Below are 22,046 nucleotides of genomic sequence, written 5' to 3' on the forward strand. Positions count from 1 at the left end.
ATAATATCTGTTCTTAATATATCAATTATTGCACAAGTTAGATTGTCTTATACTTTCAATGGTTTTAATTAGATACTTTTATTGGAAAAAACTACAATTTTTATAACAGTTATAAGGGTTACTGCTTTTATTTGAGGGGAAAAAATCATGTATTTGGCTTTGTTGTTCTCAAGTATTCACAGTACATACAACAATATAATTTGCCTTTTTTGTCAGTGCTATCAATTTCCTTGGAATATTTTGGCAGCAGCCTTTCCCTTCAAGTCTTGCAGTGATTCACTGCTCTTTACACTCCAAATACTGGTTTAATTTTACATCCTTATGTAGTTCTTATGTGCTGTAATAACCAGGTCTGAGGGCTACCAGTTTTAAAATCACTGCTTATAAATCACAACAGGATAAAAACTGATGACTCTCAATTCAGAAATAAGGAGGGAAAAAAAAGAGATATTGTGACTTGAGTTAGCAGATAACTCAAGTAGCAAAGCTGTAAAGAACATGCTGTAATGCACATTTGGGAAGAAATGTCACGCTATTAATTCTGATACTAAATCCACGAGCCTTCACTTTGGGAAACCTATTCTATATTTGCATATTTTAAAAATGTAACAGACCTTTAGTCATATTTGGAGACTGTTCTGATTGACTGAATGGTTTATAGGGACACACCCAGTTACTTGTGCTGCTTCCTCCTGAAGACTGATTTATTTCTTCTTATTGCATTTTGTTTGTGGGTTCCAAAGTTGCAAGTCTCCCTCACAAATAAAAGATGTCCGTGCTTCCAATTAAAACTCAAGTTTCTCTTTGAGTCCCCAAGAGATGTTTAATTAAGGAACCTAAAATGTACCCAATATGTCTTAAGAGATGTTACAATATAAAAAAAAGCCAGCTTTTTCTGTATTAAAATAATTTGGAAAGGGCCGCCAATTATAGGTTTTAACTATAAAAGCATATTACATTCATTCATTGATATGTCATTCTTAGTTATCTAAAAAAGTCTAATTAGAACTTAGATCCAATTAGTAAATCCAAATATGTTGAAAGTCTAATTATCAGAGAGATCGTAGTCCTCTTGCCCGATTTAAAATCTTAGGAAATTCTTTTGAGCTTTTGTTGTTTTCTTAGATCAACCAAAGTCCATGCTCAATTACATTCCTTGATGTATGTGTATATATATATATATATATATATATATATATATATATATATATATTTTTTTTTTTTTTTTTTACTAACTTTTTCAAGAAGATTCTATTTCCTTAGACTAAATACTGGTGGAAAAAGTGATTTATGACATTAAGTGAAGACCCACTACACTATCCACCTTTTACAGTTGCATTACTTAATTCTAAGTTTAATGAGTAGCTTTCAGGACATTATCTTGTTCAAGGTAAATATGGCTAAGATGCCAAAGTAAATACTAGGATTTCTTTTTTTTTTTTTTGTCTTCCTTGGTAAATCTACAGTCAGTTTGCCTAAATAAGTGACATCTATTAATGCTGACTTGACCATAGCATTTTGGTGTATTGACTAGTCAAAATATTTACTACTGGAGTAACAATAAAACTTGCTGAGCAGTTTGTTTCTTTTTTTTTTTTTGATTTTTATTTATTTATGATAGTCACAGAGAGATAGAGAGAGGCAGAGACACAGGCAGAGGGAGAAGCAGGCTCCATGCACAGGGAGCCCGACGTGGGATTCGATCCCGGGTCTCCAGGATCGCGCCCTGGGCCAAAGGCAAGCGCCAAACCACTGCGCCACCCAGGGATCCCGCTGAGCAGTTTGTTTCAACAATGCTCTGTACATACATTTAAAAATATATAATTTCCAGCTTCTTAACTATGTCTTCCTTTAAACACAATTAAATATAATCCATGCTCTAAAAATTCTAAGGCACTGAGACATTTAGGGCTTTAAAAAATAATAATAAAACATTTGTCTACAGACCTGAACAGTAACTTAAACATTTATATACACATATGATGTGTACATATTTGTTTCTTCTCACTTTAAAAAAATATTTGGCCAAATCCTCTCTCATATATATTACATCATTTTCTCCTCTGCCTGATGGTTTTTCCCATTTCTATTTTCTATCTCTCTTCACTCCCCTTTTCTTGCTATTTGACTCACATGCCCTTTGATCATAGCACTTGTAAAGTTGTTTCTGTTCATCGTAACAGCAGTTGAGATTTTAGGATTGGTAATACCTTTCACTTAATTCAGTTCTTCCAATGTACAAACTCTAACAAAGTTAGCTGAATATTAGCTATGGACACCAAGAGCCAGGAATTTCAGAGACTGAATTTTGAGGTAGAGAAAGTTTAGAATACAGATGATCTAGAAATCTAGAAATAAAATATATCCACTTGTGACATAGCAAAATGAGATATAACAAAGAAATCAGGGCAGCCCAAGTGGCTCAGTGGTTTAGCACTGTCTTCGGCCCAGGGTGTGATCCTGGAGATCCGGGATGGAGTCCCATGTCAGGCTCCCTGCATGGAGCCTGCTTCTCCCTCTGCCTGTGTCTCTGCCTCTCTCTCTCTCTCTCTGTGTGTCTCATGAATAAATAAACATAATCTTTAAAACAAACAAAAACGCAAACAAATCAATCAAAAATTATAATAATACTTGTTTCTTATATTGAACAGAAGTACTTCTTTTATATTTTTTGGAATAATTTCTAAGTATTAGCCATGATACTGAGCTCCTTATACTTGATCTCATTTAAGCCTTAGAATAACTTTATAAGAATGTGTTGTTACAATCATTATTTTATAAACATAGAAACTAAGAGCTCATCTAAAGTCACATAACTACTAAGAGATGAAACTAGGATTTAAACTATTGCTTTTAAAAGTCCAGATTCAGTGCTTTCAATTGCAGTCCTGTTTTATAACTTATGATTTTTTTCATAAATATGATCTATTTGAGGTTGGTAGGAAATTTTTATTCCTATTTTTGGTCAAAATATTAAGGCTCAGAATTGTTAAGTAGTTGCCTCAAAATAGCAGCTGGTGAATTCATTTTGGCAAAACAATTGAAAAGGCAAATCATCATCATTTTTATAAAAAAAATCATAACATGTACATAGTGCATAGTATTAGTCAATCCTCTGAGGTCTTTAATTATAGTAATTAGCTTACCTCCCAAAAGAATATAATGAGAAAGGCAACATTATTATCTCCATTTTGCAGAAGGGGAAACTGAGGATTGAAAGGTTGTGCTCCTTCTACTGTGTTATCTTTTACCCTCTTATAGAGTCAAGAGGCATTGAGTAGAATAAGGAAAGTAGAAAAATGAAATGGACAAGAGATTCTCAAAAATATTTCTGGAAGTCTCTACTCTGTGTTACCAAATTACTAAAGATAAGTGTGGGACACATTTCATTTATCTTAAGGTCTGTTGATATTTCTCAAAATGTATACCAGATATAAATAGGGAAATAAACAATAGCAACACAGAGAGAAAATTTTGATTATTCACATCTTTTTGAAGGATTTTTCAAGTTTTAAGATTCCTTAATTTCTGTTCATAGCCACTTATCTCCCTGAGGTTCCCTTTAAGCTTTTCTGTTTGATTGTAATAGCTTCTTCCAATAATAAGCAGTATAAATGAGTTAGGTTCACACATTCAAATTGAATTTGTATCTACAACAGGTCATCTTCCTTGCAGCATAGCAAGATTGATAGGTAGAGTGTTTGATTAAAAAAAAAAACCTAGAAGAATTTCATTTAAGTTCAAGTGTGAAGCTTATCTAACAACTTCTTTGGTTTCATTGTTAGAAGTTCTATTAACCTGATTTCTCTGGATATGTGGAGAAGGTTGTTCCTGTCTGGTTGTGTTTTTGTTTTTGTTTCTCCACTCCCCCCTTTTTTTAAACAATGAAGCTAGACACTAATAAAGATAATGCACACAGAATCTTATAATGCTATCTATTCAGCTGAGCACTTTCTAAGTAAAAAATAATAAAAGTGACCTCTACAACACATAAGATTTATAGAAAGTCATATTGCTGATGGCAAAACAAGATTCACTATCTCCCATGGTCTGGCAGTCTAGGAAAAATTTGGAGGGATTAAAAAATAAAGACGAATTCAATTTCCTTTCAATTACAGTGTATTGATTTCATATATTATTTTCTAGTTTATGGCTGAAAGTCACTTTAAAACCTTAAAAATGCTTAATGCTTTAATTGTCCCCTTCATTGAAGCTTTAGCAATAATAATCTTGTAGCTCTCTGTTAAAATCACTGTAATATCTTGTGTTCAACAAAATGGTTGATGTATTTGCATGAGGAGAGTAATATGCTCCTAACATTATGCGTTATGTCATTAGTAAATGACCAAGCTTTGGATATTTACCCTTTTCCTTTCAAAATCTCTTTTCATTTGTGTGGGGCTTTAAAGGATGACGTTTGACTACGTTTTGCATCACGATTTTTCAGGCAGTGTTACAATGTCAAAAAAGAGCTGAACTGTTCAACTTTAATTTTACGCCTAATAGTTATACACTTTAATAACAGGAGTCAAGAGACCTCTTAATTGAATACCAAATGGAATTCCCTACATTTATTAGCTTGTATTCATATGGAACAAAGGAAGCCTGGTTATAGTATCAAAGCTCCAGCTGCAAGACACAAAATATCCACTGCACTGCAAGCTGTGTGCTGCCAGCCACTGCATTTCCTTTATTTGCTTCCTTAGCCTTCAAAGGAAAAAAAAGGAACAATAAGGCAAAGTAGCTGAAAGCTAACCATTTAGCAATGCACAGCACTTATTTGGTAGATATTACTTCTATAATGGGAGAGAAAATGTAAAAAGAAATACAGATGGCAAGTTGGCTCAGATACATGTTTTATACAGTTAAATTGGAATGTTTTTCCTTTGATATATACAAGAATGTAGTGTGTCAGTAATTCCTCCAAATATATATATATTTTTTGGTGATATTTCCACTTTTAAAACAGGTTCAACTTGTAGGACTTGCTCCCTAGGGGATGATTATTATTTCCTCCTAAGATTCTATTCCTAGAGCTTGGTCATTACCATGAAGTAGTTGATGTTCTTTAGATTATGTGAAATAGCCTTAGCACCTTAGGAAAAAATATCTGTGGAAAAAATTCAGAAAAAAAAAATCACCTGATTCCACTGCTTATAGCATACATTTCCCCGTATTGCTGCTGAAAACAAAATTTCTGTACCATGTAACAATGTACATGTACAATAAGATGAACTTAGCTGATTTTCACAAATGAAGAATAGAAACACAAGAAGCTATATATATGAAAAAATAGCCCAACGATGTTTTATGCCGCCTTAATAACCACTCTCAGTTATCACCTGGCATTTAACTGATTTAATAATATTTTACCATTATTACAAGTTTTCCCTTTTATAGTTCTTCTTGGTGTAAAATTACTGTTACACTATATTTAGAGGCAATATATCAGAGTGGCTAATATCAGAAACTCTAGAATCAGACTGCTTAGGTTCAATCAAGCACCTGCTCTGACAGCTGCTGGGCATGTGTGATTAGGCCTCAGTTTTCTCATCCCTCAAATGGGCATAGTAAAAGTGACTTCCTTGTAGGGTTGGTGGAATTATTAACTGACTTAATATATGTCAAATATTTAAAAGTGTTCTTGGCATATGAAGACTAAAGAAATGTTCATTATTACCATTTTTTAAAAATAAAATTGGCACTCCTATTACTTGCTCAGCTTCATCATTTGGAGTCACTTACTAGTTTCAGTGAGGAAGCAGGTCTCTAAAACTGTGGTTCTCAACTTTGGCTGCATATTAGAATCACCTGAAAATTTTCAAAAGTTTTGATGTACCAGCCCAAATAGAGAACAATTAAGTCCAAATCTCCAGGGATGGAATCCAGGCATCAGTAGTATTTACAGCTCTCCAGGTGATTTCAACCTATAGCCAAGATTGCAAAGTACTTCTCTAACACTTGCCTTAATACCCAGGGAGTAGGAGTTCACATAGAATGGCTACTTAACCTTATTGAAGGAAGGCATCATTTTTACCCACTTTCTTTGCAAGAGCTAACTAGGAACACTTCCTCAAATAAGCAAGTAGTTTTATTTTTCTTGTTCTAAATAGGATGGGAGGTTAAAAACTCTGTGAGGCCAGAATGATGCCTACCTTGTCTATTCTTGTATCCATAGCCTTTATTACAGTAGTGGTATATGGGAACATGATAGGTCCCAATAAATATCTGATAAATTAATGCATTCATTAGAACTCCTGTTGTTCTTTCTTCTCCCTCTTTTTCTCCTCCTCCTCCTTCCTTTTTTTTTTTTTTTTTTTTTTTTTTTTTGGTCTCTCCAGTTCAAACTGAATGAAAAAACAAAGCATCCCCTATCTGAGACAATGTCCTGTTACCATATTGTTATCAAACCCTTGCCAATTTTTGGAATTCTTCAGAGTGATTTCCTTCACCCAAATTCTACTAGCTCTCCTTTTCTTTCTGATCAGATTTTTTTTCTAGAATATTCTAGCACTTAATGATTACAACCTGATAAAAGTTTCTGGATTTTCTTCTCTTTCATTCTTTGCTACCTCAAGATGTTTTAAAGGTAGAACCTTCATTTTAAAACCACATTAGAGTTCTTTCTTTTCTTATCCATTAAATAGATAGCCACTTAAAGTCAGTGATACCATCTTAACCATCTTTGTGTGCCCAGTGCCTTTTAGTATTTGCCTAAGTAAATTATTTATTTTTTTGAAATTACAAGGTTAACATATAGTTACAAAATTTAACATAAAGTATTTCTATTGGACTGTAGATCTTTGTTCCAAAACAATCTAAAATCTGAAGTCCAGACATCTCTTTATATTCTACTACCTCTTCAATGTTTCTGCTAATTTCTCAGTCACCTCAATTATTTAAAAGATTAAACTCATTTTTTTAAAGATTTTTTTAAATTTTTATTTATTTACGATAGTCACACACGCACACACACACACAGAGAGAGAGAGAGAGAGAGAGAGAGGCAGAGACACAGGCAGAGGGAGAAGCAGGCTCCCCATGCACTGGGAGCCTGACGTGGGATTCGATCCCGGGTCTCCAGGATCGCGCCCTGGGCCAAAGGCAGGCGCTAAACCGCTGAGCCACCCAGGGATCCCAAGATTAAACTCATAATCAACCTCCTAGCCTCCATTCTTCCATTAGCCAGAAACTAGCAAATCTGTCTGATAACTGCACATATCTAATCCATTGCCAATCTGCCAATTTCATCTCGAAAACCAAACTGTCGAATCCATTTAACTCCATCTCCTTGCCACCATCCTAGCCCAAGCTGACTTCATTGCTTCTCTTTTACAATCTTCACTCTACCTGTAACAAAAATGTAAATTTAGATATAATGTCCTCTGCCTAAAATCTTTCCACAGTTTTCCATTGTTAGCAAGAGAAAGGTCAAATTGCTAATGTGGCCAACCTAGATCTGTGTGATTCTCAAATTTTACATTCACAATCTCATGTCACACCACATTCTCTCTCAGTGATTGAACTCCAACCACACTCATCTTCCTTCAGTTTCTTGAGTTAGACATAATCCTCCCATTGTAAGAATTTAAACATTGTTTCTCAAACATTGAGGTATACCAGAACTAATAGGAAGTGAAAAGCAGAACAAACAGACAAAAACAATGCCAAAGCTATATGCCATGCCAATTAAATCAGAATTTCTAGGCATGGGATCCAGGCATCAGTATATTTTAATATTTCCAAGCACAGCACCTGGGTGATTTAGGCAATTAATCTCGAGATCGAGCCCCATCGCCTTGGCCTCTGCATTCAGCAGGGAATCTGCTTGAGGATTCTCTGTCTCCCTCTCTGTCTGCAACCCCACCCCACTCATACCTACTCTCTCTCTCTCTAAATTAAATAAATCTTAACAGAAAAAGTTTCCAAGATTATTTCTAAGTGTCACCAAATTTGAGAACCAATGGTTTTCATTATATAGTTTTTCTTGAATGGAAGAATCTAGACACCTGCCATTTTTCAATGAATTACTGAATCCATTCTTATTCATATTTTAGATCTCAATGTAAACATCTATAGGGTAGTGTAAACCTTCCCTGATTACCTGTCCCCACCCCCAGGTTAGTTCTTGTCCCTCCAAAGTAGTATCATGTCCCTCTTCTTCATAGATTAGCATTTATTGTACTAATTATCTGTAGGTTTCCATGAATTGAGGAAAAATTACTGTTTTTTGTCTCCCCACTATCTTCTTCAATACATAATTCCTGGCACAAAGTGGGACTTCCATTTTTATTGACTACTAAGCAAATTTAGATCATGTTTAAACAGGAAACTTCATACATCTTGCAGTGATTGTTGATTATTTTTTAAACAATGCCTTAAATGAGGATCTCAGTAGATAGTCAAGATGCTATGCTGCCAGCTACTGAATTTTTGTTTGTTTTTGGAACTGTAGATTTGCAACTCTTATTCCTCCTAGGTGGAGAGAGAATAAGCTCTACGTGGTAAGATCAAGGAATGCTTTTCAGAAGCCTTCAATATGAAGAATGATGACATTACCTAACCCCTAGAGAGTAAAATAAGTTGTTATTTAGTCTTATCATTTGAACAATTATATAACAACAACAACAGCAGCAGCAGCAGCAGTAATAATAGGAATGAAACATAACCTATGATGGGTGTTTCTTATATTCCAAGACTCATTTTAAGACATGTATCTATACTATCTCACTAAAAGGAGAACCACAACATATCCATGAAATATGAAGTGCTAAAACTTTAGGGGGATAAAATGTTACCAATCTAGGAGGGGAAAGCCCTCTTCATAATGCAAAATCCTCTTGAAGAGTAGCTCCTGGTCAAAAACCTAAAAATGATTTTTTAGGCCTGAAAACAGGCTATTAGGATGGCTTTACCTGACAGGCCTATTGAAGGCAGTTGCAGTCAAGAACTCAGGTCCCTTTGGCTGGCCATGTTTTTAGTCAGGATCTGGCTGCTTAGCCCAGGAGCCACTTTACCTGGGCATTGGCCTTCCCCCAGGAGTCTCTGCTGAGAACCTACTGGTTGAGGGAGGGGGCAGCCTTGAAGATACTTACTTGTAGTCTGAGTTTATACCCAGTGCTTTTCCTAGTCTTTCCCTTCTTCCTTTCCTCCCTCCTCACCACTGCACCAGTCCATAAAACTACAAGGGCCTCAGGGTTTGCTCCCCATTATGTGTTGATACATCTGACTCTCACCTGGTATCATTCTGCATGAAAATAAGGGGCACTGGTGGAACCAGAACCTTCCTTCCAACTTGTTTTTCCTAAGTGAATAAAGGCTTAATTGACTTTCATTTTGGCTTGTTTTCTTAATTGACTACTCCCACATCCAGCAGCTCAGCCCTTGACATTGCTTACTTTATAGTGACGTGACAGTTCACATTTATTGAAGACTTCCTATGAGGCAGGTATTGTATCAAAGTCCTGGATATTATTTACTTTTCTGCCTTAATCCTATTAGATGGATACTATTAATTATCCTAATTTTTAACAGATGAAGAAATTGAGGATTAGAGAGATTATTGACCTGTTCCAGATTACTCAGCTCAGAAGTGAAATCATCAGGATTTGAACCCAGGTAGTTTAGCACCAGAAACCACTAGGTGATTCTGACCTCAATCAACAGGATAATTTTTCACAAAGAATAAAGCAAAGGGCACATGGACAGTTCCAATGGTGTTTGAGTGCTCATCTCCTAAGAATTGCTCTATTTGTGTTTTAGGGTCCTCGAAAAACTAGAATTTATTTGCATACCCTCTTTTTTTGCCTCAACTATTCAATTTGGGTTTCTGTCATATGGAAGCAAAAGATTTATAGCTAATTACATGGAAGTTCTGCTAGGTTTTGTGAATTTACTCTATAACTACATCAATGTAGAAAAAGGAAGATATTTTTGAAGAAGTGGGCAAAAAGTAAAGAACATTGGACTAGGTGTTTGAAGACCTAGTTTTTATTTCAAATAAGGGATCAATGTAAATAAATTCTAAACTCTTTTCTCACAACTATTAGTGATTAGGTCTATTTCGTGGATAGTTTCTTATAATATGAGCAAAGCAAACTCCAGTATATATATAAAGCCAACAAGGATTACTGATAAAAGGGACACTCATAGAACCATTTGTATTGACCTATTAAAATACAACTTCCACAAAGGCAGATGTTTTTGCCTGTTTTATTTACTGATGGATATCAACACCTATATAGTTCACAAATAATAAATATTTATCGATTGAATGAATGGGTCTTATTTTTCTCAAAGAGTAAATTAAATCTCAGTTGCCTAAAGGACTTTGTGGCATGTGGGTTTTATCTCAAGGTAAGAAATAAATCAGCTAATTCTCATAAAATCCTGTCTAGCTTTGTGATTCTATAATTGTTTAATATGACTGGATTCATACCAAGAGTCATTTCTGTGATGAACAAGAGAGGATTACTCATTTAAATTTTCCAAATAACTCTGACCAAAAACAGTACAATCAGACATTGCAATCAGTTGATCTGATGCTAAGGCTGACACAATAGTGTCTAGGTCACTGTGTAATTCTTCCTTTCTGGTTCTCTATCAGATGCCTGTGCTTATGCTCAAAATGAGGATGGAGTGCTGGGGTTTCATGGATAACTGTGATTTATAAAACGATTGACTATGCCTCTGAGCATTCTTACTAGCTTTGAAAGTAATTTTTATTTCATTGCAAAATATTATAAACATTTATGCAATTGAGACTCCCATAAATCAGGCATGTTTAGAAATGCTAGAATACTTCAAAAAAGAGTTCTTTATGGATTTACATATTTTTCTAATTATTCTTTTTAAATTAATGATCCAAAACTTTCCCCATATACACTTCCACTGGTAATTATTAGCTATAATTACACATGCACGATAAGGATGAGGAAGGGCAGGGGTATTATTTGGAAGAGGTTAGGACTAACTGATCACAATAAGCTGCAAGAGATTTAGCCATAAATAATCAAGTGGACTTTGATGCAATAGTGAGCATAGGTTAAATACATTATTTTCCCATCACTCAGCATTTATAATCAAGAAGACATTAAATACCTGCTGTGCTAGTGTGATGGGATACAAGGATGAATAGAAAATTATCTTTCACCTCCAAGAATTTATCTTTTTGAAATGACAAGGCAGAAACATTTTATAAAGAAAAAAAGTATGGCAAATTCCCCTAGGCAGTATGTTACTAATTCCTAAAGGACTGGCATACATAATAAGTACTCAATATTTAAAGAAGAGAGATATCCATGAGAAAGGATCCAATCTCATCAAAGAAAATTATTTTAAAAAGTGGACCATTGTGTAGTAGACTGTCTGCAAGATGGCCACAGATAATTCGTCTGTGCCTATGCTTGCTTGCATACCAATCTTTCATCAAGACATAGAGTCCATTTCTGCTCTCTTGAATCTTAGTTAGCTCTGTGACTTGCTTTTACCAATAAAATTAGCCAGAGGGGCTGATATATGATTTCTGGGCCTGAGACTTAAGAGATCTTACAGTGTTTGTTTTCTCCTTTTTGGAAGCCAACAACCAAGTAAAAAAAAAAGCTAGGCTGGAAGACTGAATAATGAGAGACTATGCAGAAAGAAAAAGGAGTCACACGAATGAAAACTATGGGACCTTAGCCAACACCCAGCATTAATGTCCCAGACATGTGATTTGATATCATCTTGAATCCCTTGTTTCCGATTGAGCCATCCCAGTCAACACCACATGGAGCAATCTTTCCTGGAATCTAGACCTACTGAATCCTTAAAAATAAAAATTTCTGTTTTAAGCCAGTAAATTTTAGGGTGTTTTGTTTTGCAGTAATAAATTATTGAAACACATGGCTTAGGGACAGTTAATGATCACCTTTGCTTCTGAAATTGACTAGACACCTAAGGTTTCTAGAAGGCAGTAGGAAGTCATATGTGTGTGTGTGTGTGTGTGTGTGTATCTTTTTCTTTTTATCATAAAGCTTTTTTCTTCATAAAGCTTTTTTTTTTTAAAAAAGTTTCTCTACTCTAATTCAGAGAGGCATTTCTGTATGCACTTTCATCTTTGCATTACCTGATTGAAACACTTTCAAAATTAACTATACTTTGGAAATTAGGGCAAATTAGATCATGATTTGTTTTCTATGGCTGCTGCAACAACTGCAAAACCAGTAGATTAAAAGAACAGAAATTTGTTTTCTCACAGTTCCAGAGGAGAGACCTGAAACCAAGGTTTGGCAGGGTCATGTCCTCTTGAAAGGCACTTAGGGAAGACTCTTTCCTTGCTTCTTTCAGCTTCTTGCGGCTCCAGGTATTCCTTGGCTTATGGTTGTTTAACTGGCAGCTCTGTCTCTCTTCACATGGCCATCTCCTTTTCTCTGTTCTTTTAAATCTCTTTCTACCTTCCTCCATAAGAATATTTATTGGATTTATGACTGACCTGGATAATCCATGATGACATCATCTCAAAATCCTTATCTTAATTATATCTGCAAAGACCTTTTCCCCAAATAAGGTCACATTAGTAGGGTCCAGGGGTTAGTCTGTGGATATACTTGTGTTTGGGGGAGTGGGGGCAGGGGAGGAATTAATCTCTACAGATCACAGTTCATAAATTCTCATTTTAGTATCAAACTTTTTATCAAGCCACTTTAGGTAAAACGCAATAGGGGAAAGAAGTAGTTTTATGAGATCCATATACACCTGGGACAATTGATTTTTCTACATATACTGATCGATTTAAGTTTCCTCAAATTAGAATTGAAAAAGCACTTGCCAAATAGTGATGAGTTTGCTCTTGCTGCATTTCTCAATTTGATCTTCTGTGGTAGTTATTATCTGAGACATTATTCTAAGTTTTAGTCACTCACTTGCCTAATTCCTCCAAGAATTTTGTGCTTCTTGATGGTTGGAATAGCTTTTTATTCATTATAAGATCTCTAGCACTTTTGTGTCACTAACATATAGTATATAAGCAATAAATGGTTGTGATCTAAAATATCTTTTTTGTTGTTGTTGTTCTCCATACATTGTCCGCAGTTTAATGGATGTATGAATGTACTTATATTAGCCCTTAGACATATCTGGATATATTTCAAAAATACCTTTTATTTACTATAGATAAAAACAGTAGGAAGAGATCTCTCACTTCTTTCTTCCAATCTATGTGCGGCTTTCTAAAGCCAACTGTAGAAAGTGGAAGCTATTTTGAAAATTTATTAAAATCTAAATTCAATTTTAAGAAGTAACAGTTTGGTTATACTAAGAATTGCTCTATGGATTCAAACAACTGAAATTTTCAAAATCAAATATACAGAAAATATTCAGATTTAAAATTTTGTCCAAGATATGAATTTTTGGAAAAAAAAGTTTATAATAGTTATTGTATCTTCCAATCATGGAGAGCTTATTGTGCTATTTACATTTATTAATTCATTTAATCTTGATCAACAAGCCCTCTGGGTTATAAACAATTAGGTTAAACTTATAAAATTACTGAAATTTACTTTTTTTGACCTGAGAATTGAAATTACTTATGTGGGACTAATAGATGTAGAATAATTTAGTCTTAGAGTCTATTCTTGTTCATTTAACACACAAGCAATCAGAAGATTATTCTTTTTTTCCAAAATGCTTTTTAAATGCAAGGTTATTGTAGAAAGTAAAATAGAAACTGGATTTTGAGATTTATTTTGTTTCTTGCAAAGCTGTTTTCTAATCCAGAGGGAAAAGACTCTTGAAACACTTCAAACATCTCAATCCTCAAAAGTGTTATTACAATGTTTTATGCCATCTAACAGCTGGATTGAACATATTTTGAAATATATTTGGGACAGGAGGGCATAAAATGACAAGCACTGTTGTGTGAAGTCTAAATTTATTGAACTGAACACTATCAGAGAACCACCTGGACAGGTTAGCACAGGTGACTAGAATATTGTGCTAATGAGAGTAGCATCAAAGTTTAATACTCACATAAAGTAGTTAGTTTGGAGAGCTGAAAAACATTCCTTCCACCAGAGTCACTCTCTTAACCTCACTCAGCACCCAATGCACATAATTAACCTCACAAGGAAAACTCAAGAGATGTAAACTAACCCATCAGAACTCATCATTACCACAGGAAAACAACTAAAATATGTACCAAGAACCATCTTCTAGTTTATGAAATTTGAAATACCAATATATGTCTTTTCAATTTTTATTATGAAAATTTTCAAATATATATAAAGAGAATTGAATCATGAATCCAAAGTACTCATCATCTTCCTTAAGCAATTATCAATTCATTTTCATTCTTGTTTATCTTACCCTCCATCCTTTTTTGTCACCATTCCTTTCAGATTTATTTTGAAACAAATGCCAGATATTGTACAATCTTATTCTTAACTACTTTTTAAATATCTCTGAAAATTAAGAGATCTTTTAAAACACAATCATGATACCAGTACAATGTTCCCTAAAATTGATAATTTCTCAATATTATCAAATGTAATCAGTATTCAAATTGCCCTTATTTCTACAAATTAAGATCCATATTTTACAATAACTAACATATCTTGAGCCTTTTTATTTGAGTTCTCCATTCATTTTCCTTAATTTATTTCCTCAACATATGCATCAAAAATTAGTTATATTTTCTGTAGTTTCCCAAAGTCTAGATATTGCTTACTGAATCCTTCCTTCCATGTTACTTAACATGTGCCTTTGTCTGTTGTATTACTTATAAATTGGTAAATCTAGAAGATTGATATAATTCAGCATAATATTTGGCAAGGATTTGTTTTGTGTCCTTTAAACAGAAGGCACCCAGTGTTTGTCTCCTTCTCTCATAATAATATAATCAGCGATTAATGTTCATTTATTACTTTCATTAGTGTTATAGGCTGAATTGCGTTCTCCTAAAATTTGTACGTTGGAGTCCAAACCCCCATTACATCAGAATGTAACTATATTTGGAGATAGGGCCTTTATAAAAGAGGTAATTAAGGTTAAATGAGTTCATGTGAATTGTCCCTAATTGAATCAGACCGGTGTCGTAAAGGGAAAGGAGATTAGTATATACAGAAAGAGACCAGAGATTTGAGTTTCTGGAGGAAAGACCATGAGAGGACATAGAGAGAAGGTAGCCACCTGAAAGGGGACAGGCTCAGAAGAAACCTGCCTAACACCTTGATTTTAGACTCCTAGCTTTTAGAAGTGTGAGAAAATAAATTTTGATTGTTCAAGCCACACAGTGTGTGGTAGTTTACTATTGCAGCCCTAGCAAACTACTATAATTAGTGATGGCAAAATGCCAATGCTTTAATTTTATCATTTCTTCATTTGAGGAGTATTTAAATAAAATCTTTATTAAGAATTTGGTTAACCTGAGATGGAGTTTGTCTTCACAAAAAATAAATGGATTTATCCGCATCTTAATCTAAAGAAGGTTATATCATGATAATTCATGATTCAAGGGTATTTGGTCGTGAAATAGAAAGTGATCTGGTTTCCTGTCCTCAAATTAACCCTGGAAAAACCACAGAGTGAAACATAGGTTGCAGAAACTTATATGATATCACTGTGGGAAACTCTGGGAAGGAGTTGGGTATATTGAAATGGTGTATTGGAGTACATGCAATTGCAGGCTGGGGAGAGGGCAGCAGGGCACAACAATTAACAGATAGATTAGAGTATTTCAAATTCAGCTCTTGCCTCTTCCATGTGCTGACTTGGACTGTCATTGCCTGATCCTTCCCTGTTGAAATCTGATGTAGTTACCCATAGCACTGATTAATTTATTCGGCAGGGGCAGTGCAAAGAACAGCAGAGTAGGACAAAAGTTCTGCTGGAATATGGAATTGAAAAAAAAATAGATATAGGCTGACAGGCTTTGCACATTTACTTCTCCACTCTTTCCTTCTCCAGACCTCTGGGGCTATAGGATTGCAGCACAGTGGCCTATCCCAATTGCTACTACTTCCTTAAGATTTTAACAATCTGTTTTTGGTGTGGTTCCAAGGAAGTGACTAACTGTGGTTTTGTGCTATGTGGAGTTCTCTTCCTGAGCTCACGTCTTTTTCTAGCCTTGAAACAACTAAGAACAACAGAGATTAAAGTGATTTGCCCTTACACAGTATGAGAAAAGTATATTCTCAGATGAATATGAGCCCACAGGTCAACATGATTATACATATGGAGATTTAAAAGAAAGTATAACAATCTAGACCACATATTGTCAAGACTCTGAAGAGTTTCAGATTTTACCCAACTTACAAGCTAACATATTATCTTGCCACAATTTGATGTTAGTAGAAGGCATCAGACCCCTGGATCAGACACTAATGACTTTATTTCTCATAGCAACAGAAGTATCATCATTAGGCATCAGTTCCTCAAGCCCGAGTTCCCAAAAGATGATACAAAGAGGGCCAAATAACACCTCCATGAGTAGTGTGTTGCACTGCTGGAGAGAAATCCTGAATTTAGGGAACCTAAATCTTTTATAACAGGCAATAAGCATGTCCTTTGCTCTGATTGGAAACATCATCTTTAATATACAGGACAGTAAACAAATCTTCCCTTTCCTGTGGAGAAAGACACTAGTTTTATATTCCAAGGTTGTTTACTGTACAAATATCTTTGAAAGGATCATTTAAAATAAAAGTAGTATGTGCCTCAGTTCATAAAAGATATAAGATATCCATGAAAAATTATCTCCCAACACATATAAATGTGAAGCTTTAAGTAGAAAAAAAAATCAACCCAAAATTCATAGAGGAATATTTTCAGAGATAAGGAAATTATTAGCTATATAAAACAAAAATAAAACTTGTTAAAAAGTAGAAATAGTGATATAAAGCATAGTATTTATATATGTGCTCCCATTTTTATTCTTTCTGTTCATTATTACATGTACTCTGCCCAATATATGCTATTTAGGACTTAGGATTTAAACCTTAGGCAGGCTTTAAAATATAGTGCAAACTAAATTGCCAACTGCAATATTTTGTGGTTTCATATTGAGGACATGAACATTTATGAAAATTTTAATTAGCATGTGTGTTTCCTTTATATATATTCTCTATTTCTAGGTGTAGATTATGGAATGCATTCTATATTTTCTTTATTTCTACAAATAATACAGTTTAGAACTTTGAGGAAATTTCTAAACACACTTGGATAAGAACACATACTATTCAATTGTACATTCAATAATTATACTTATTAGTACAGCTTGATGAGAAAGAAACTAGTAAGATTTACTGGAAAATAAATATTTTACAAACTACAAAATTAACACATTTTTAAGGAGTGTTAACTGCTATCCCCACACAGTCTTCCTCTTATTCACATGGTTGTGAAGAAGGTACAGTCATAAATATCTACAGTATGTTTTTATCTTCTAGGAATTTATCCATTATACAGAATAAAAACCATCCATTTATGGATAGTGTAATCTCCAGGGATGCATTTAGGGAGGACTTCATGGAAGATTTCAACTGACTCCGACTATCAAAGAAAGGCAAAATTATACAGTACTGAATTTTTAAAAACTTAAACAAAAACAAGATGTTTTCTGGCAAAACTCAAACCATGCTAACCAAATAGATATTGACCTTGCTGTATTTCCACCCTATATTTTAGTGTAAGTGCAATTCTTTACTGTACTATTTCCTCAGCTTATCCACCAATTATTTCTTTATAAGCGATTGATAACACGATGGGTTATTAAGCATGAAATCACAAGGACACTGTGCGCCCTCCTGCTTTTACTGTTTCCTCACATGTGGTCCATTGTTATCCCGCATGAATTCTGAAATGGTGAAATGATTTAATCAAAACATGCTGCTTTGACTGGAAACTGAATCTGAAAGGCTAATATGACACACCATTGGTTTCCTCAGGCACAAAGAAAAACACATTTCTTAAAAAAATGATATCAGTTAAAATGAATTTTCTTCATCTACATGACAACATCCTTTGGAGTTATAATGACCCAACTTGACAGTTCAATCTACCTGTCCTAAGTATTTAAGTGGAAAGTGACATATAATAGATACATGATGGATTTTAAACCAAGAATTGGCATGGAAACAACAATTTGCCACTTAAGACAATGCATGATAGCATGAAACTACCTAATAAGCTTTCTGTAGTAGAGATAAATCTTTCAAAACCTAGCTGCTGTTTCAAGCATTTCTAAATCTATTTACTTGCAAATACTTTTAGTATTTAAACAAAAGCAATTTGCTATGTACTCTAGTAGCCTTTCCCAGCTGGCATACTTCATTTGAACTACAGAACAACTAAATGATTTTAGTGATCATTTTCTCAGTTTTCCCGAGGATGGTTCATACCTAGCACCAGTCAAGATGCATAGAAAATAAGTTAATTAATTATACACAAAGGATGCTTTAGAAATCAAGGCTTAATTCTTTTTGTGAGTGATGATTCTAGGGCTAACTACCACAACAAAGATTTCAGTTACAGAATAATTCATACTCTCCATGTTAAATTAGATTCTGTGAAATAAACAAGATCTGTTAATCAAGAAAAAGGGACTGTAGAGTACAAAGATGTATAAAACATAGTTCCTGTCCACAATTGGTACATACTGTTGGAGAGATAACAAATAAGCATAACATAAGCAGTCAAAAAGACAAGATCCTACAAAACTACACTATATACTGATATAAATGGTCTACATTATAATATGAAGTGATTAAATTGATAAATCATGTTACTACTTGCCAGTACAGAAACGAAATTAGAGAGAGAGAAAAAAAAAAGTTTTTCTAGGCTGTTGTGGGAAAAAAATAATTAGGAAAGTAGTGGTATTTGAACTATGAGCAGGGATTGAGTCAGAACAAAAGATAGCAAAAAAAAATATGTAGCTTGAGGAATAGCAGAAGCAAAAACCCAGGTTTAAGTGTGATAAATATTAGCAAGTTCTGAGGTGAAAAAAGGATTAAAGAGACAGCGAATGATTCCTACTATGGAGAAATGATGGGAAATAGGGGTGGATACAGGAAGTAGGAAAAGATTATAGAGGACTCTGAGAGTTTAGGAAATAAACTTAAAAATTGAGCTTAGAAAAAGCACTTTTAAAGTGAACACTCGTGTGTCTACCACCAATTCTGATAAGAAATATGATGACTCACTGTAGGACCTTAGGCAGTGGAGTAATATGGCTTCTACAAAGAATGCTATCTCCTTGATGTTATACTTCTATCCAATCATTAGCACTGGCTGAGAGTTATACATATTCTATACATATTTTCATAATGATCTTACAAATTGGGTATTACCATTGAGGCCTCAGTAATTATTACCATCCCCTGGTAATAAACTGGTATGTGATATACCTAGTATTGTATTGCAAAAAGATCTGTCCAGTTCCAGTGCTATTAAAGCACATGGCATCCATGATGAGCAGTATTTATGCAAGATTAGTTTGGAAGCAGAGTGGAAAATGCAATGAAGGGAGAAGACACTGGAGGCACAGAAACCATTTAGGAGGCAATTAAACAAGTCCTTCAATGAATGATGAAGGCCCAAAGGGAAGAGAAAAAGAAAGAGGAAGCTATAATGGAAGAATTAAGATAGGATAATGAGAAGTAGGATACAGTGTCATGAAATCCAAGAGAGGATATATCAACATGGAGGAATTTGTCATTAGGGCAGTGGAATACAGTGAAGACGTCAGAATAATAAAATAATAATTATTATAATTCCCACTATTAGGTGTGCATATATAGTTCCATTTTAGTGAAAAGTCCTCCTATGTCTTTTCTAGTTGTCAAATTCCTTAAAGATCCAATTCAAAATTAACTTCCTGGTGACAAAATTTCTTTGCCATTCCCTGGAAAGACAAATCACTTCTGAGATCCTTCACATTTATATGTTACTCTTTTTCCATGCTATCTTGTACTGTTACCTTGGTTTACTTTTGTTTCTTTAATACTATACAATGAGAACTTTCAAGACAGGGGCCACCTTTTCTATCTATATTAAAATATAAAGTGTATATTTACTTTTCAATTATAAAATAAGTACATAATAATTATGTAATTATCAATACACAGAAAAATAGAAAGTACATATGATGTGCATTTTCTTCTAGCTTTTTTAAATGTAGAATTTATTATTTTTAAATCAGTTGGAGTTATAGCATTTACAATTTAAATATATCTGATATATAAATACATAGTCTAATTGTTATGTTTCCAAACTCTGAAGCCAGACTGAGTAGAGTTCAAATCCTAGCTTGGTCTCTTATAGCTGTGTAAGATTCTGAGTACTCTCTCATCTTCTCTGTGTCTCAGCCTTTCCAACTATAAAATGGGAAGTGTAAGGCTACCTATCTCAAAGTATTGTTATGAGGATTAAATGAATTACTGTAAATTAGCTGTTGTTTTTATTTTTATACCATCTATTTGAGGGTACAAACCCCCTTCCATTTCTATTTATTGAGGTATTTTATCTAAGCCTTGATATATTTGGCTTGCAAATCTAGTCTTGATAGATCAGAGAAGTCCATCCTCTGACCAGAGTGATTTGTTCAAAAATGGGAAAGTGATCCAAACAAAGCCCGTCAGAGCCTCCTATTCACTTAATAGATATTTTCTGGAACAACTGGATAAGAGGCATTCCCTCTTTGTGGGGATTATTAAATATGAAGGCAATGTCTAGAGTTGTCATTTTGTCACCACATGAGGAGAAATCTGCCTGAGAAGGAAGCCAAAAAAGGAAAAACAGAGCTGAGTACTGGAGAAGAGAAGACAGTTTCTTAATGACATTGCTTGAGTACCCGAATTCGACTGAACCTGGTATTTGCTGTTCTCCTGGGGTTCCCAATTACATAATCCAGTAAGGCTTTGTTGTTATTGTTGTTAAAGCTTGAATAAGTTTACTTCAAACAACCCTATTAGTCTTGACAAATCTGATGCTTTTTGCTTTTGATATTAAAAGTTAGATATTTTTTAAACTTTAATTTTCGAACTATCAGCCTTTACATAGTACCTATAATGACTCAATAAATACTTTATGAATCATCAATGCATCCTCTATATTATCATAGGAGATATTATTGCACATTGGTTTCCTGGTTCTAGAGGCATTTTGTTCAATTCCTTAACTATATATGATTATAAAACAAATGCAGGTAAATTATGTCATTTAAATGTATCAAAGGCTTCAATTTAAATTAATTTAGTTCATTAGTTCATTCATCTACTGTGTGCCAGGAACCCTGTAAGCAACTGGGGATATAAAGATAGACAGGTCCCTGTACTGCATTCAAGGTAGTCATACATAGCCTGAAAGATAAATCACATAAAGCAAATAATTAAACATACTAAATATTACATATGATAAACACAGTAATAGAGTTACATATATAGAAGTATATGAGTAAGGATCAGAGAAAACTACAAAGAAAATGTAGAATTTGTCTTGAGCCTATTAAGGCTACATAGAAAATTTTAAAGTAGAAAAGAGAGGGAGGATTACTCTGGTTTCAGAGAAGAACACATGCAAATGCAGTATACGAAGTGTTCAAGAAACAGTGGACAATTCCATTTGACTAGAATATCAAGGAAGTGTGTGCATGTGTGTAGCATTAAGGAGTAAGAAGAACATTAAATGAGAAAGCTACAGATGAGGAGAGAGATTAGCAATTTACAAGAAGGCTTGCATGCTGTTTAAAGGAAGACTGGTCTATATTTTTGTACCTGAAAGCCAGAGAGAGAGATTGTTAAGTAGTGAAAAACATCTGTGTTTCACAAATATATGTATCTGTTATTCTGTGGAAGGTGAGTTGTAGGGTCAAGGATTAAAGAAGAGAACATCTATTAGAAAGCAATAGCCCTATTATAAATTATTTGGGCTTAACCTAAAGGAATTTCAAGTGAGGATTAGCAGAAAGGGAAACATTTAAGATACATTTCAGAAAGAGAATCAATAGGCTTCTGTGCCAGATTTCAGAGCAGCATGAAGAGAATGTGCACTGGAGATGGCTATCTGGTTCC

The 22,046-nt window shown here is 34.2% G+C and overlaps 1 protein-coding gene across 1 annotated transcript in view; it reads right to left on the bottom strand.

Moving 5' to 3' along the window:
* Nucleotides 1-22,046, bottom strand: part of GRID2 (glutamate ionotropic receptor delta type subunit 2) — a 1,428,782-nt gene that overhangs the window by 338,959 nt on the left and 1,067,777 nt on the right. The gene's annotated exons all lie outside the window — the stretch shown is intronic.

Source organism: Nyctereutes procyonoides, unplaced genomic scaffold, assembly GCF_905146905.1.
Source record: "Nyctereutes procyonoides isolate TBG_1078 unplaced genomic scaffold, NYPRO_anot_genome, whole genome shotgun sequence".
In the NCBI taxonomy this organism is placed as follows: Eukaryota; Metazoa; Chordata; class Mammalia; order Carnivora; family Canidae; genus Nyctereutes; species Nyctereutes procyonoides.